This window comes from Dromiciops gliroides, chromosome 3 (assembly GCF_019393635.1).
Source record: "Dromiciops gliroides isolate mDroGli1 chromosome 3, mDroGli1.pri, whole genome shotgun sequence".
Lineage (NCBI taxonomy): Eukaryota > Metazoa > Chordata > Mammalia > Microbiotheria > Microbiotheriidae > Dromiciops > Dromiciops gliroides.
In genome coordinates this window covers 658,069,973-658,084,572 of record NC_057863.1, presented here as the reverse complement: position 1 = coordinate 658,084,572, position 14,600 = coordinate 658,069,973, and the positions used below count along the sequence as shown (strand labels likewise).

The following is a 14,600-nucleotide window of genomic DNA, read 5'->3' as shown; positions in this document are numbered from 1 at the left end:
GGAGGGGGCACAGGGCTGATGGGGCATCTCCCCCTCCCAGCCCTGATCCTCCCAAAGCCAAGAGAGGGGCTGGAGGGTGGACCTGCTGCTGCTCTGTGTCTTCCCCCAGCTCAGGCCTAGGCACAAGGAGGGGAAGGGGTGTCACCTCTGAGTATCCACAGGGGTCTCTCTACAGCAAGGTTTAGGACACCAGGATGGAAGTAAAGCAGGAATCACCACCAAGCCTCTTCCTCTCCTTCCCACACCTGCCCAGGGGCCAGCCCAGGGACCATGATGAGAGCCAGGATGGACTTTAGGGAGCCAATAACTGCCCCAAAGTGCAGAGATGGCTCCTGAGTATGCCCCGCCCCCCTGCCCTGTGGGGAGAGATTCTCTGACAAGGAGCAGGGACTGGGCTCCCAACCCCCTACCAGGGAGGAAGCCTCCCTGTCCTCCATTCTTAGCCCTGCACCGGCCCCCATTTGTCTTCTCTTTCTCCCTCAGTCTCTGTCTCCCCTTCTTCCTACACTTTCTCTTTCCTCTCTGTCTCTCGCTCTCGTCCCATTCTCTCTCTCTCCACATTTACCCACCCACTTTCCATGGCTCTCCCAGGGCTGTGCCAGGTCCTTCCTCTCCCCCCAAAGCTGGGAGATTTCCTTTCCTGCAGAGATGAGCTCCACCTCCACCCTCAGGCAGGGATCCAGGCAGGCCCAGGCCAGTCCTCCCAAAAGCCACATCTGCCCCCCCCTGCCCTGCAAGAGGAGGGTTACACCCCTAACTCCAGACTCTCCTCCTCCCCCAGGCCTGTATGACCCCCCCTCCCTCTCAGCCTTGCCCAGCCCCGAGGTGGCCTCAGGACACAATGTGACCCTCCAGTGTCAGTCACAGCCATGGTATGACATGTATGCCCTGTACAAGGATGGAGAAGAGATCACCCAAGGCCAGGTCCAAGCCCTCGACAGTGGCTGCCAGGCCACCTACCACATCTCTGCCATGACTTCTGCCCATGGAGGGACTTACCGATGCTACACCTTTCACAGTCACTCCCCCCAGGAGTGGTCAGTGCCCAGTGAGCCCCTGGTGCTCAGGGTCACAGGTGAGGGAGCCCCAGCCCACCCCAGGCCTCCCATCCCTCCTCCTCTGGCCCTGGAGCCCCACCCTGCCTGCTCAGGGCATTTTCCCAGGGGACCCCAGGGGCCAGGAGGGCTGGGGGGAGAGGAGGCCTAGAGGGAGGGGGTGGAGAGTCTGGGCAATGGGTCATCCTCAGAGGGTGCAGACAGTGAGGCCTCTCCCCCCTGGCCCCTCTACACACCCTCACCATCTGCCCCCTCCCCACTTCTGTTGGACCCACATACAGACAATATGTCTCCTCGGTCCCAGGAAAGGGGTTTGAGGAGGCCAGAGCAGGCCTGAGGTGTGGCCAGCAGGGAGGGGGAGGGGAAATCCAACCAAGCCCCTCACCCTCCTCCTCTCCCTCTTCCAGGCACCTCAAAGGGTCCTCACCTCCCCCAAAGCCCTGGGGATCTCCAAGCCCTGACGTCCTCCCCTCCCAGTGAGTAACCAGTTACCCTCAGGACAGGGTGGGGGTCTCTCTGCCCTATTACTCTCCCCTCCTGTCTAGGCCAGGGCTGCATCCCCCCTTTCTCAGACTTAACCAAGGCATGAGGGGGGCTGCAGGGAAGGGGCAGGGGCAGGGAAACTCCACCTGGGGAAGAAGGAAGAACAGGCCTGGTCAGGAGGGGGCTGGGAGGGGGGAGCAGACATGGGCAGAGCAGCCCCAAGCCCTCCCCCTTCTCTCCCCTCCCCAGGAGCCCCTGAGCCCTCTCACCCCTCCCCCACACAGCCATAGCTGGGGCTCTGAGGGGAGGGGCCTCTGCTTCTCCCATCCTGGCTTCCCCAGGGATGAGGGTGGGGCCTCCCAGATACCCCCACCCGAATTCCTCTCAGCTGGAAGCACCAGAGTGACCCCCTCACCCCCTCCTCCCACCTCTGCCCGACACTGCCTCCCCCTGACACAGCAGAGCCTCAGGGCTCTGGCCCCAGGGCAGAGAGGGCAGGTCAGGCCCTGGGCAGAGCCAGGACAAGGGGCCTGAGGATTCAGAGGGCCCCTCCCTCCCAGCCCTCAGCCTCCCTTCTTCTCCCTGTGTCCTTCCCCTGCACCAATAGCTCAGGCAGGACGTAGGGGAGGAGTCACAGAAGTCATGGAATCATCAAACTTCACAACTGGACAGTCCAGGACTGGTCACTGAGCTTAGGCGCCCATTTAACAGATGGAAATGAGAGTCCCAGGGCAGGGAGGGTCTTCCCAACCTACCACACTCAGAAGTCTGGGCAGAGCTGGGGCTCCTTCCAGGCTTCTCTGGGCTCCCCTCCCCAGCCCCTAACTCTGCCCCTTCCTCATCCCCAGGGACCTTCCCTCTAAGCCCTGAACCCGGGAACACGACATCTGGTGAGTCACTGGAGGATCCCCAGCAGAGAGAGGAGGGAGGCAGGGGCTGGGTGTCCAGTCAGGGGCCCCTCATGGCCTCCTGCAGTGCCCCATTCTTCTCCTGTTCCCACCTCTGGGCCTTTGCCCAGGCTGTGCCCCCTCCCTGACATGCTCTCCCTGCTGTCCCCCTCTTCTAACAAGGCACAGACCCCTCCCAGGCTGTCTAGGAGCCTCCTCCTACAAGAAGCCTTTCCTGCCCCCCCCAGCCCAGGTGTTAGTGATCCCCCTCCTCACATGAGACCCCACTGATGTATTTGTGTACAAGGGAACAGCATTCCAGGAGACTGTAAGCCCTGGAGGGCAGGAGTTACTCTGTCCTTGTATCCTCTGGCTGTGACCACCAGAGAGCCTGGGCCGAGATGAGTTCTTAATAAGGTCTGTAGACCTGGGCTGTTATGGGAATGCAGGGGGACCCCAAGAATCCTAAAGACCCCAACCCCCCAAGGAATCCTTGAGCTCTCGCAGGGGAGGCACCTCTACCTCCCACCTCAGGAATGGGTGTTGGAGAGCAAGAGCCTGGTACAGGGATATGCAAGATAGAATGGGTGCTGTATATCTTACTGATGCCCCCTTGTCCTAAACCTCTCCCTGTTGTTACATTGACCTCCCTGTCCTTGGTAATGCCCTTCCCTCCCTTTTGTCTGGGAAAAACACAAAAGACCCTCTTTTACTCCAGTGGGACACTCACCAAGGTGCTCTGTTCTCTGGCTACATTTCTCTCCCCTAATCTCTTTATTTTACAAGATTCATGATGAGCCTACAATTCTTTGGGAGAGCTAGCCCCCTGATCCAGGTCACAGGTCTCCCCAAAACATGGATCACTCAATGAGACTAGAGGTTCCCTGTCTACAGGGCTCTGTCTCCCCAAGTTCACCACCTCCATCTCCCACCTCCAGGCCTTTGTACCAGCTCCGCCCCTCGCCTGCAGTTCCCTACCCCTTAATTTCTTGGTTCCTTCAAAACGCTCTCAATCTCCCCTTCTGGGAGGACATTTTCCTCCCCCTGCTGCCCTCCACCCCCTCCTACCAGGGCCTGCCCCCAGACCTTGGACATACCTGCCCATTTTCAGGTCTCCTCCCAAGTAGACTGGGAGCTCCCTGAGGGCAGGGACCCTTATGAACAGTAACCAGAAAATGCTTGTTGGTGCCAATATTAATAGTAACCAGCACATAGGAAGCCCTTTAAATGATTTATAATCATTGTCTCATTGGATCCTCACAACAGCCCTGGGAGGCAGGTGCTGTCATTAGCACCATTTTCCAGAGGAGTAAACTGAGCCTGAGAGAGTGAAGGGGACATGTCTAAGGTCTCTCAGAGAGGAAGTGTCTGAGGGGCATCTGAACTGGGCTCTTCCTCACCTCAGGCTCCATGCTCTCTCCACTACATCAAACTGTTGCCAATATTGCAGGAGATGAAGAACAAGAGGGAGGAGATGAAGGGAAGGCAAAGAGAAGTCCCAGGAAAGAGACCTGGGGCTGCCTCTTGGCCCTGGCAAGGAAGTACTGAGGGGGAGTTGGAAGGGGAGGGGGAGGGGAATAGGGGAAGGGGCATAGGGGAAGGGGATGGGGAGGGGATTAGGGGGAGGGGGAGGCTGACTCAGCCCTCCCTCAGGCTTCTCTCCCTGGGCTCCAGCCCTCACCTCCATCCCAGGCTCCCAGTCAGGGAACCTCCCAGCCCAGGGCCAGGGCATCAGATGGGCTGGGTCTGAGGAGCCTGGGGCTGGGAGCAGAGGAATCTGAGCCTACACTGGTGGGGTCCTGAGATCAGGGAGGTCTTGTCCCTCTCCCTGTGACAGTCTTTCCCCCTCCCAGATGCTGCTCCCCAGGATTACACTGTGGGCAACCTGGTTCGACTCAGCCTGGCTGGGCTGGTCCTCATCATCCTGGGGGTCCTGCTGGCTGAAGCCTGGCCTAGCCAGAGGGGACAGTGAGGAAGAGATGCAGGATCCCAGGACAGAGGGAAGACACAGCTGGGGTTCACTGACTGTCAGCATCCCAAAGACTCATTGAGGCATCAGGTTCTGCCCAGCTCCAGACAGAGGGAGACCCCTGCCTTCTCTTGGACGTAGTGCTGGCCCGAAGCTAATAATGGCCAGCCCTTCCCCCAGGAATCCCCCTATCCTCACTTCACTGCTGTGACAACCCCCCCCCTACACACACACACTCACACTCTCCTCCCTACCTCAGGCCCTTCCCACACTCCCAGTAGGGATGATCATTGACAACCTCTATCAGTAATGAAAGAGGAAAAACTATTCCCCCAGAACACTGAAGCATCTCATGAGTCACAGACACCTGGAGGCTTTGCCATTTCCTAAGTCAGTGGTCATTGTGTCTGTGCCTGTGTGTGAGTTTATGTGAGAAGAAAGACAGGGGGAGCATCCCCTGGGCCTCCCCCCACCTGCCTTTGGCCATCCTGGTTCTGGCCCCATGAGCCCACCCTCACCTGCCCAAGGCCCCCAGCTTTCTTCTCCCCACATCCTCTGCCAAACCAGACTCCAACCATCCCTAGCTTGTCACACTGGGGACTTTGGGGAATTTCTCTTTGGGTGAGACCTGGGGCTCTTTCCTCTGATAGAGCTGAGCTACCTCGGTCTCAGAGGGAGCAGGAACTCCTTCCCTCTGTTCTCTCCCATCTATTCTCCCATGGATACCTTCTCTGAGCTCTGTTTTGCTATAAACTTGGAGAAAGGAGTTTCTTTGCTTTTGACTGTGTGTGTTCTTTGTTTAGCTGACATCTGGTGGGAAGGGAGCCAACCCTTAGATAGAGAGTGTGGGGCACTTCTTCCCCATTGAGGAATAGAGATCGGGAGTGCTGGAATCTAGAAGTCATTTGCTCTAGACTAATCTGTATTTATTTATTTTTTGCAGGGCAATGAGGGTTAAGTAACTTGCACAGAGTCACACTGCTAGTAAGTGTCAAGTGTCTGAGGTCACATTTGAACTCAGGTCCTCCTGAATCCAGGGCTGGTGCTTTATCCACTGAGCCACATAGCTGCCCCCTAATAATCTTTATGGGAAAAGATTGCTATAGTGTCAGTCCATGCCCCCATCTCTCTGAGGAGATCAGAGTAGCCTCTGGCCCCAACCTCCTCCTTCCCCTCCTGACAGGAATCAAAGTCTCCTTTGGAAAGTGAGATAGGAAGGAGGAAATACTGAAGGTGTCTATGTTTGCCTCCCTTTAAATGACATCTAGACAAATCCTTGTAGAGATACATCATCTTCTTTGGCAATAACAAAACCCAGCCCCAGTCACTCCTCAGGGCATTGTCCATAGGAAGCATCCCCAGGGCTGTTTTCTCATCTGCCATCATGGCCTAGCACTTGGAAGAATTCTTGTGGGATATTTGTCATAATAAATCAGGAAAACAACACGTGTATTGGTTCTTCCTAATGAGCTTCCTTGAACTTCCCAAAGTCAACCATAAAGAAGTTTGGTTTTAATCCCCTGTGGCTCATCCAATACTGCCCCTTCTTGATTCTCACCTCCTTTAGAGAGTAGAGGTTTCTCCTTAAGTTCACAGTAAAGGTCCCCAAAGTTTCAGAAAATACCAGAGGACACACCCTATACGATGTGTGTCCCCCACAAGATTTCTTTCACAGCTTCTTAATTTCACAAAATTCACTATCTTAGGAGGGAAAACAGTCCATTTGCAGATGACTCAAACTCAAAGAACTGTAGGCTGCAATTCTTGCTAAACTTGCATTGAGCTGCCCCCCTTGGGCTGACCAAAGCATCTCTAGTTATTTGGGGCCTGACTCTGATACTTTACCATAAACAATCAATAATCATTTATTAGACACTTACTATGTGCCAGACACCCTGCTGAGGTCAAACCTGCCAATGTTTCCCCCTAGTAAATCTTTCAGGTTCAGGGGTTTCAATCTTGTCTCTGATGTGATGATTCTTTATTCCCAGACAGGGGCAGATTTTATGTTACTAAAAAGGAGGACATTGCTTAGAGCAAGATTTCTGAACCCAAAAGGTTGTCAGTCATTCACTCAACATTTATTCAGCACCTACTATGTGTCAGACCCCTGCTAAACATTGGGAATATACAAAGAAATGCAAAACAGCCCCTGCCCTTAAAGGGCTCCCAGTCTAATGGGGGAGACAACCAGGGGCAAACAGTGAGGTCCACACAAGGTAGAGAAATGATAACAGGGTGATCATCTGAGAGGGCAGGCACCAGCATTAGGGGGATCAGAAAAGGGGTTGAGGAGCAGCTAAAACTGAAAACTACTTAGACACAATAGAATTTAAATTGCTTTATTTGACAACATTTTTGTTGGGACTTTACAGGTGTGAGAAAATAATGGGATTTGGCAGATACTCAAAGGCTCACCTAGAGATTAATCTAAACTGATTGAATTAAGTGAGAGTGATTGACTGCTGATTAGCCTACTTCAAGTTAACTAGATTGTAACCACACCTGGCTAGCCCTTAAGAGGGTATTGTTCTCAGAAGCTAGACTTTGAACTCAACTCAAGACCACCTTCAAGTCCAGTGAATGGATTTGGATGATGCCAACCAATCAGCTTGAAGCAGTGTGTAAGGACCGCCTCTGCTCCAGACCTATAAAAAGCTTCCACACTCAGTTTGAGGCAGTTCATGGTTGAAGCAGGCTCATGGGGGAGGACTTGAGGAAGAACCTAACCACGCTGGAACTCTAGGCTAGATAGGCCTTTTCTTAGCTTTCTGAACTCCACGTGAATACCTGGTATGCTTTAATAAGTGCTTAATGTCCAGAGACTGGTGCTAAAGCTTCTAATTTAAGGCAACCACACATGTTGATTTTAAACATCACACAGGAAAGAGTGTTGTAAGCCACAGAGCAGATGTCTGGGAATAGGTCCCCTTTACCTCCCGGACATGTCATTGAGAAACATCCCTTTGAGGCCAGATGTCCCTAGAAGAAGGTGTTTGTAAGATAACTCAGTGCCCACTCGGCACACATAATGTCATAGCACCATCACCAGCCAAACTGAAGCCCTGCCAAGGTCCAGACTGGCTCTTCAGTCAAGTAGAAATAAAAGGAAGAACCACCATTTCCAAACTGTTTTAAGATTTGCAAAGGACTTGACAAACACACTCCCATTGGATCCTGAGAGGTAGGAATTAATGTCATCCCCACTTTAGAGATGAGCAAACTGAGGCAGACAGAGGTTAAGTAACATGGCCAAATTCTCACAGCTAGGAAATGACTAAGGCAAGATTTGACCTCAGACAGTCCTAAATCCAGGCCCTGGATTCTATCCACTGTGCCACCAGCTTCTTGGAGACAAGGAACAAGGATAAGGCACTGACTGAATCAGGCTTCTTCTTGTCTCAATGAAAAAGTGAAATCCTGGCCCATGAAGTGTTTCACTAAAGCCCAGTGAACTCTTCCTCCAGCATCCTTGGAAAGCTTTTTGTGGAAGGATTTTTCCACTGAGGGCCTTGGGTCTCTGGCATTACCATTTATCAGGGAAAGGGGCAGATTTGGTTGACAAGACAATAGATAAAACCATGTCCGTGTATCCTGATTCTTCTTGCCCAGCAACAAACCAGTTCATTTCCTGTAGAAGCTCCCTATGGTATTGACCCACAGGATGACTCTTCAGACAGCCAGGAGGTGATTTGGTAACTAGACAAAGGGTTTAATGGCACGAAAAGGTGGATGTTCCTGATAATATTGGGGCCCTACAGGACTGGCCCCTCCAGGATGTGACTTCCAAGCTGCAAGTATTTCAGGTTATCCCCCAAAGGAGTAGAGTCCCAGGATGCCTTCCTTCACTGAGGGTCAGCAAGCTTGTTGACCATGCCAGCCCCTGCCTAACCTTGTTGGCTCATTATGCAAGTTCATTATCTGTAGACCTCGGAGTTAACCCAAATAACACTCAAACACTGAATCAGAGGTGAAATAATAATATACACCTAAACAATTTCCCAACACACGATGACGTTTACAGCTGTGTAGATAGTATCACCCTATAAGACCCATTAGGCTATTTGCCATTTATAAAGACCAGAGTTAAGCCCGTGCCTTTAAAAAGGGTCCCCAGGTAATTTTTTTGTATTGTTTTAATTGTTGTGAAATTATATAATTATAAGTTTTATTAGACTCACAAACAGAATGGTAAAGATGGGAGACATCTCCAGTGATTACAGTATCTGGTTCCTTCATTTTAGATATGAGGGAGATGAGGTCCAGAGAGAGAGTGATTAGAACCTGTACAGATAGTCAAGGCTCTTCCTAAACAAGATATTTATGAGTTTACCAGAATCTCACATGTAGTATATAGGCATTACTTATCTTTATGTTATTTCAGATGACCTTAGTGTTCCCTCTCTCTGGTAACCTTTTTTTCCATGTTCCTATACCAGCACTGTAATACACCAACTAGGCTGAATGTGATGCTACAAACACAATCTTCCTTTTATAAGTTTAGGTAAGTCCTACAGCTCAGCCATTTTCTACTCCCTACACTTATGTGCTCTTAATGTACCATCTGTTTTACTATTTTAGAAGAGTAAACCTTGTAAGTTGCAGGTGCCATCATATGCTATTTTTAATAATTCATAATTTTTATAATTATACTAAATTATAATTTCTAGCAGTGAATTTTATAATTCACTACTAGCAGTTGAACATTATCTTGTTCCAATATGTCATTTTCCATCCCTACCTTTTGAAAATCTTGCCATTTTCTCTCATAAATAGTCTATAATGCATCCAACCTACATATTATCTTATCCTCTATTATACTATCCTCTATGTATTAACATTATGTGGATATCAGTGCAGCACTCAGACTAGTCACCAATTATCCCTTTTTTCTTTATTCATAAAATCATGTGTGTTTTAAATTAATTACTAATTCTATAGATATTAGTTTGGGGTATGCATATTATTAATTTATTTATCAGTATTATACCAGTAAAGGATTGACCCTGAATCTCCCTAACTTCGCATAGTCTCAGTCCATGTAGTAGAGAAAGCAGGGAGAGAGCTTCAGTGTGCCAGTGAGCATGAGCAGGAGAAAAGCCCCAGAAGACCCAGACTGTCTCCCAGAGAGACGCAAGTGGTCTCAAGGAGAGCCAAGAGAGAAGCTCAGAAAACCTACAAGACCTGGAAGACGTAGGGGACCTCCATAAATCCTTGCAAACTCTTCTGAGCAAATGCCCCTTAGTTTGGTCCACCTCCCAAAGAGCAGCCTAATGCCTCTTTCCGTTGTCAATGGAAAAGCTGCTTAAGATATCAAGAAAACCCCTAGGAGGTTTTGTTTTTGACTTGTGTGTCTAATTTGTTGATTACACCAACCACCTCAGTTTACAAAAAAGGAAACTGAGGCCCAGAGAGGTTAAGTGTCTGGTCCAAGGTCACACAGGTGGTACATGGCAAGGTTAAGATTTGAACCCAGGTCCTCCCATTTCAAAGCCAGCCTCCATTATACTCTTCCACATGATAAGGTCAGTTTCTCTTCTTTCCTGAAGGTTTGGAAAATCAACCAAATCTTCATAGCTCCTACCTTTGAAGGAAAAGAGAGATTGGAATATGATATTCCAAAAGGCAAAAGGTTTAGGCTTCCAACTGGAGCCTGCACCTATTGGCTCAAAAGAGTGGATCATTGAATTTTAGTGTGTGTGTGTGTGTGTGTGTTACTTTTTAAAATTAAATGTTATTCTTTTTTTTTTTAGTGAGGCAATTGGGCTTAAGTGACTTGCCCAGGGTCACACAGCTAGTAAGTGTTAAGTGTCTGAGGCTGGATTTGAACTCAAGTACTCCTGATTCCAGGGCCGGTGCTCTATCCACTGCACCATCTAGCTGCCCCAAATGTTATTCTTTTTAATCTGAACATAGGCACCAAAATTACAAAGATCATCTTCATATAATGTATATAATAAATACTTAATGACTTTACTTGACAAAAAGCTTGCTCTTTTTAAGGATTGCACGCTCAACCTTCTGATAGACCTGTTTGTGCCTCATCTGAATATCTTTCTCTTCTCTCCTGTGAATTTATTGCTATATTACCATGGGGGGCAGCTAGGTGGCCCAGTGGAAAAGGCACCACCCAGGATTCAGGAGGACCTGAGTTCAAATCCGACCTCAGACACTTGACACTTACTAGCTATGTGACCCTGGATAAGTCACTTAATCCTCATTGCCCCGCCCCCCCCAAAATGGTACCATGACTCTCTTTTTCTCAAGTTCATTATCACTAAGAACTTCTCTTCCTGGCCTCCCCAATCAAAAACAAACAAAAAAAAATAGGAAAAAAAAACCCTTGTAATGAATAAGCAAAGACAATCCAACAAACCCCTGCCCAGTGGCCATGATCCAAAATGTAAGTCTTTTCACTTTGTGCCCATCCCCCTCAGTCAGGAAATGAGTAATGTGTGCCATCATCAGTGCTCAGGACACATGGGTGACCATTGCACTTATCACAGCTCCTAAATCTTTCAGAGTTGTTTTCTTTCAAATGCTATGGTCTTTGTTTATATTTTTCTATTGGTTGTGCTCACTTTACAATAGTTCCTACTACCCAGTTCTCTGAAATCATCTCTTTTCTCCTTCTTTATGACAAAATAACACTCAATAGCATTTCTATATAGATCCCAGGGTTTTTAGCCATTCCCCAATAGACATCAGTCATCTCTTTACATTCTAGTTCCTTTGATTCTGGTTCCTATGCCTTTCCTGTTGATAGGTTAGGCTTTCTTCCAAGTAGGTCTTCAAAGAGAATGTCTTCCTTCAAATTAAGTTTTTCAAGTATGTTTTGCTTACAATGATTTTGTCCCTGGGATTATCCATTCTCTGAACTGCCTTCCCCTCCCCACTTGTTCCCTGTTAAATTGAATGTATTTCTATGCTATAATGTGTGTATCCCACCCTACTTGATTCTTGGACGAAGTTCATTTGATGCCCACTCTTCCCACCCCATCCTCCTTCTTTGCATATTTATCTCCCACATCCCAATGATGAGAAATAGCAATAGGATGAAAAACTTTATTTTGTTTTTGTTTTTGCATGGCAATGGGGGTTAAGTGACTTGCCCAGGGTCACACAGCTAGTAAATGTCAAGTGTCTGAGGCCGGATTTGAACTCAGGTCCTCCTGAATCCAGGGCCGGTGCTTTATCCACTGCTCCACCTAGCCACCCCAGAATGAACAACTTTAAATGACTAAACTATTCTCAGCAATGCAATGATCCAAGACAATCCCATAGGACTAATGATGAAACATGCTATCCACCTCAAAAGAAAGAACTGTTATTGATTGAACACAGGTTGAAGCATGCTATTTTCACTTCCTGTCATTTTTTTCTTTTATCCAAGTTTTCTTGTACAAAATTACCAATATGGTGATGTTTTACACAAATGCACAAGTATAACCTGTATCTAATTGCTTACTGCCTCGGGGAGGGAGGCGGGGAGGGAAGAAGGGATAAAAATTGCAACTCAAGACTTTAAATAAAAATGCTCATTATGTTTAAAAGCTACAAAAATAAGACAAGTTGATTAATGGACTCTGGAGAGCTTGGGCTACATTTCCAGCCTAAATCTCCTAAGTGTGTTCCCCAGAGGGTCATGGCTCCATCCCTGAGGAAAATCCCAAACTTGGACCTCTGGGTATATTGCAATGTTATATCCTAGGTTTTTGAGTGGGGAGTTTCTGTGCTGAGGAGGAGAAGTAACAGTTATTAAGTGCGTACTGTATGTCTGACACAGTGCTAACATCTGGGGATACAAAGAAAGGCAAAGGACCAGTCCCTGCCCCCAGAGAGCTCCCAGTCTAATAGGGACAACAACACACAAATGATTATTAGATACAAGGTAGAGGCAGGGTAAATAAGAGAAAATCTCCAGGGAAGGCATTGGCATTGAAGAAGACCAGGAAAGGCTTCCTGTAGAAGGTGGGGCTTAATCTGGGGCCTAAAGGAAGCAGGGATGGTCACTGGCTTAGGAAAATGACCTTTCCTTCCACATTAATTACAAGAATTTCTCCCTCTGTAACATGGGCTCTGGTCACTTCCCTAATCCCCTTGTGCAAATAGGTATTCATCATTGCTCTACAGGCTCAGTTAATTGGTAGAAAAGAGATACATTTTAATTTTTCTCTTCATACATTTCACGTTGATTTCCCTGCATTTTCTTACTAAATGTCATCAGTATCTTGGTTAGTTCAAATGATATTCCCTTCATGACACACCATCCGTGTGGTCCTATCTATGCTGCTAAAGCAGCAGGTGGCTCAGTGGATGGAGTCTCAGGCCTGGAGTCAAGAAGGCAAGTTCAAATCCAGCCTCAGTCACATCCTAGCTGTGTGACCCTGCCCAAGTCTCTTCACCTCTTCAGGTTGTCTATGTATCCTCAAATGTAAAATGGGGATCATAATTACATCTTCCTCCTAGGATGGTTCTGAGGATCGCAGGAGATGATATTTATACAGAGCCCAGAACTTGGTGGATGTTTTTTTTTTTTTTATTTTTGTGGGGCAGTGAGGGTTAAGTGTCTTGCCCAAGGTCACACAGTAAGTGTCAAGTATCTGAGGATGCATTGGAACTCAGGTCCTCTTGTATCCAGGGCCAGTACTTTATCCCCTGTACCACCTTGCTGCCCCCCACTTAGCAGACTCTTAATAAATGCTAGTTTCCCTGTAAAGACTTACATGTGATGGAAAGGGAAATGTACTGTATACAAAGTAATAGTGGACAAAGCACCCACCCTGGACCCAGGAGGACCCGAGCCCCAATCCAGCCCCAGTCCAGCAACTCTTTGTGGTGGCTAAGAATTGGAGATAGAGGGAATGCCCATCAGTTAGGGAATGACTGAAAAAGCTGTGGTGCGTGATTGTGGTGGAATATTGTTGTGCCATGGGAAATGACAGGCAGGATGATTTTGGAAAAACTTGAGTAGACCTATATGAACTGATGTATAGTGAAGTGAGCAGAACCAGGAGAACATTGTGCACAGTGACAGCATTAGTGTTCTAAGAGCAATTGTGAATGACTTAACTACTCTCAGCAATACAACAATCCAAGACAATCCCAACAGACTAATGATAAAGCATACTATCCACCTCCAGAGAAAGAACTGATGTTGAATGAACACAGACTGAAGCATGCTTCTTTGCATTTTTTTTACTTGAGTCTTTTTATATAAAATGAATAATAGTGTAATGTTTTACATAATTGCACATGTATAACCTATATCTGATTACTCACCACCTCAGGGAGGGGAGAGGGTAGGGAGGGAGGGAATGAGAGAAGGATAGAGTTTAGAACTCAAAACTTTAAGTAAAGAAATAAATTTTAAAAATTAAAAAACAAAACAAAGTAACAGAAATATTGTAAAATGATCACCTGTGAATGACTTGGCTATTTTCAGCAATGATCCAAGACAAGTCTGAAGGACTTATGAAAAATGCAGTCCATCTCCAGAGAAAGAACTGATGGTGTCTGAATACAGATTGAAGCATAATTTTTTTTTAGTTTCTTTTTCTTAAGTTTTTTTTAGTCTGCTTTCTTTCACAACCTGACTAATGTGGAAATGTTTTGCATGACTACACATGTATAACATATTGAATTTCTTTCATTCTTAAGGGGGGTGGGGAGCAAGAGAATTTGGAATACAAAAATTTTTAATATATATTAAAAATTGTTTTTACATTTAATTTAGGGAAAAGATAAAATTCTAAATAAATGGGGGGAAGAGGGGAAAAATGCTGGTTTTCTTCTCTCCTTCCTGCCAAGGACCAGTAGCTAAATATGTTTAACATCTGGATTATACATATGTGAGATTTAAAATTGGATATTAGATCATAAATCTCCCCTCTTTAACCTTTCCCTTAATTTATCTCCCAGACTAGTAAATGGAAGAAGCTTCTGGTTTTCTAGATAGAGCCTTTATTGTATGGTAGTCACAAGGTGATGTTGATTAGAAGGATAGGAAAGTAGAAACACAATACAAATCGTCTTAAGTCTAGGCTTAGTCTATATTCCGTATAAAACTCACCAAAACCCAAGGCCACCTTTGGGGAGAGAGAGACCGTCTGTGCAGCGCAGTCAGGAGACCAGCAGAGCAGGAAAACCCCCCCACTTCCGTTCTCTCCTTGCCTTTTAAGCTCGCACCCCGGAAGTGGAGTGCTA

At 47.4% G+C, this 14,600-nt stretch overlaps 1 pseudogene; it reads left to right on the top strand.

Annotated features, from left to right (window-relative positions):
• The window catches only part of LOC122748360, an 85,913-nt pseudogene that overhangs the window by 1,363 nt on the left and 69,950 nt on the right, over window positions 1-14,600 (top strand).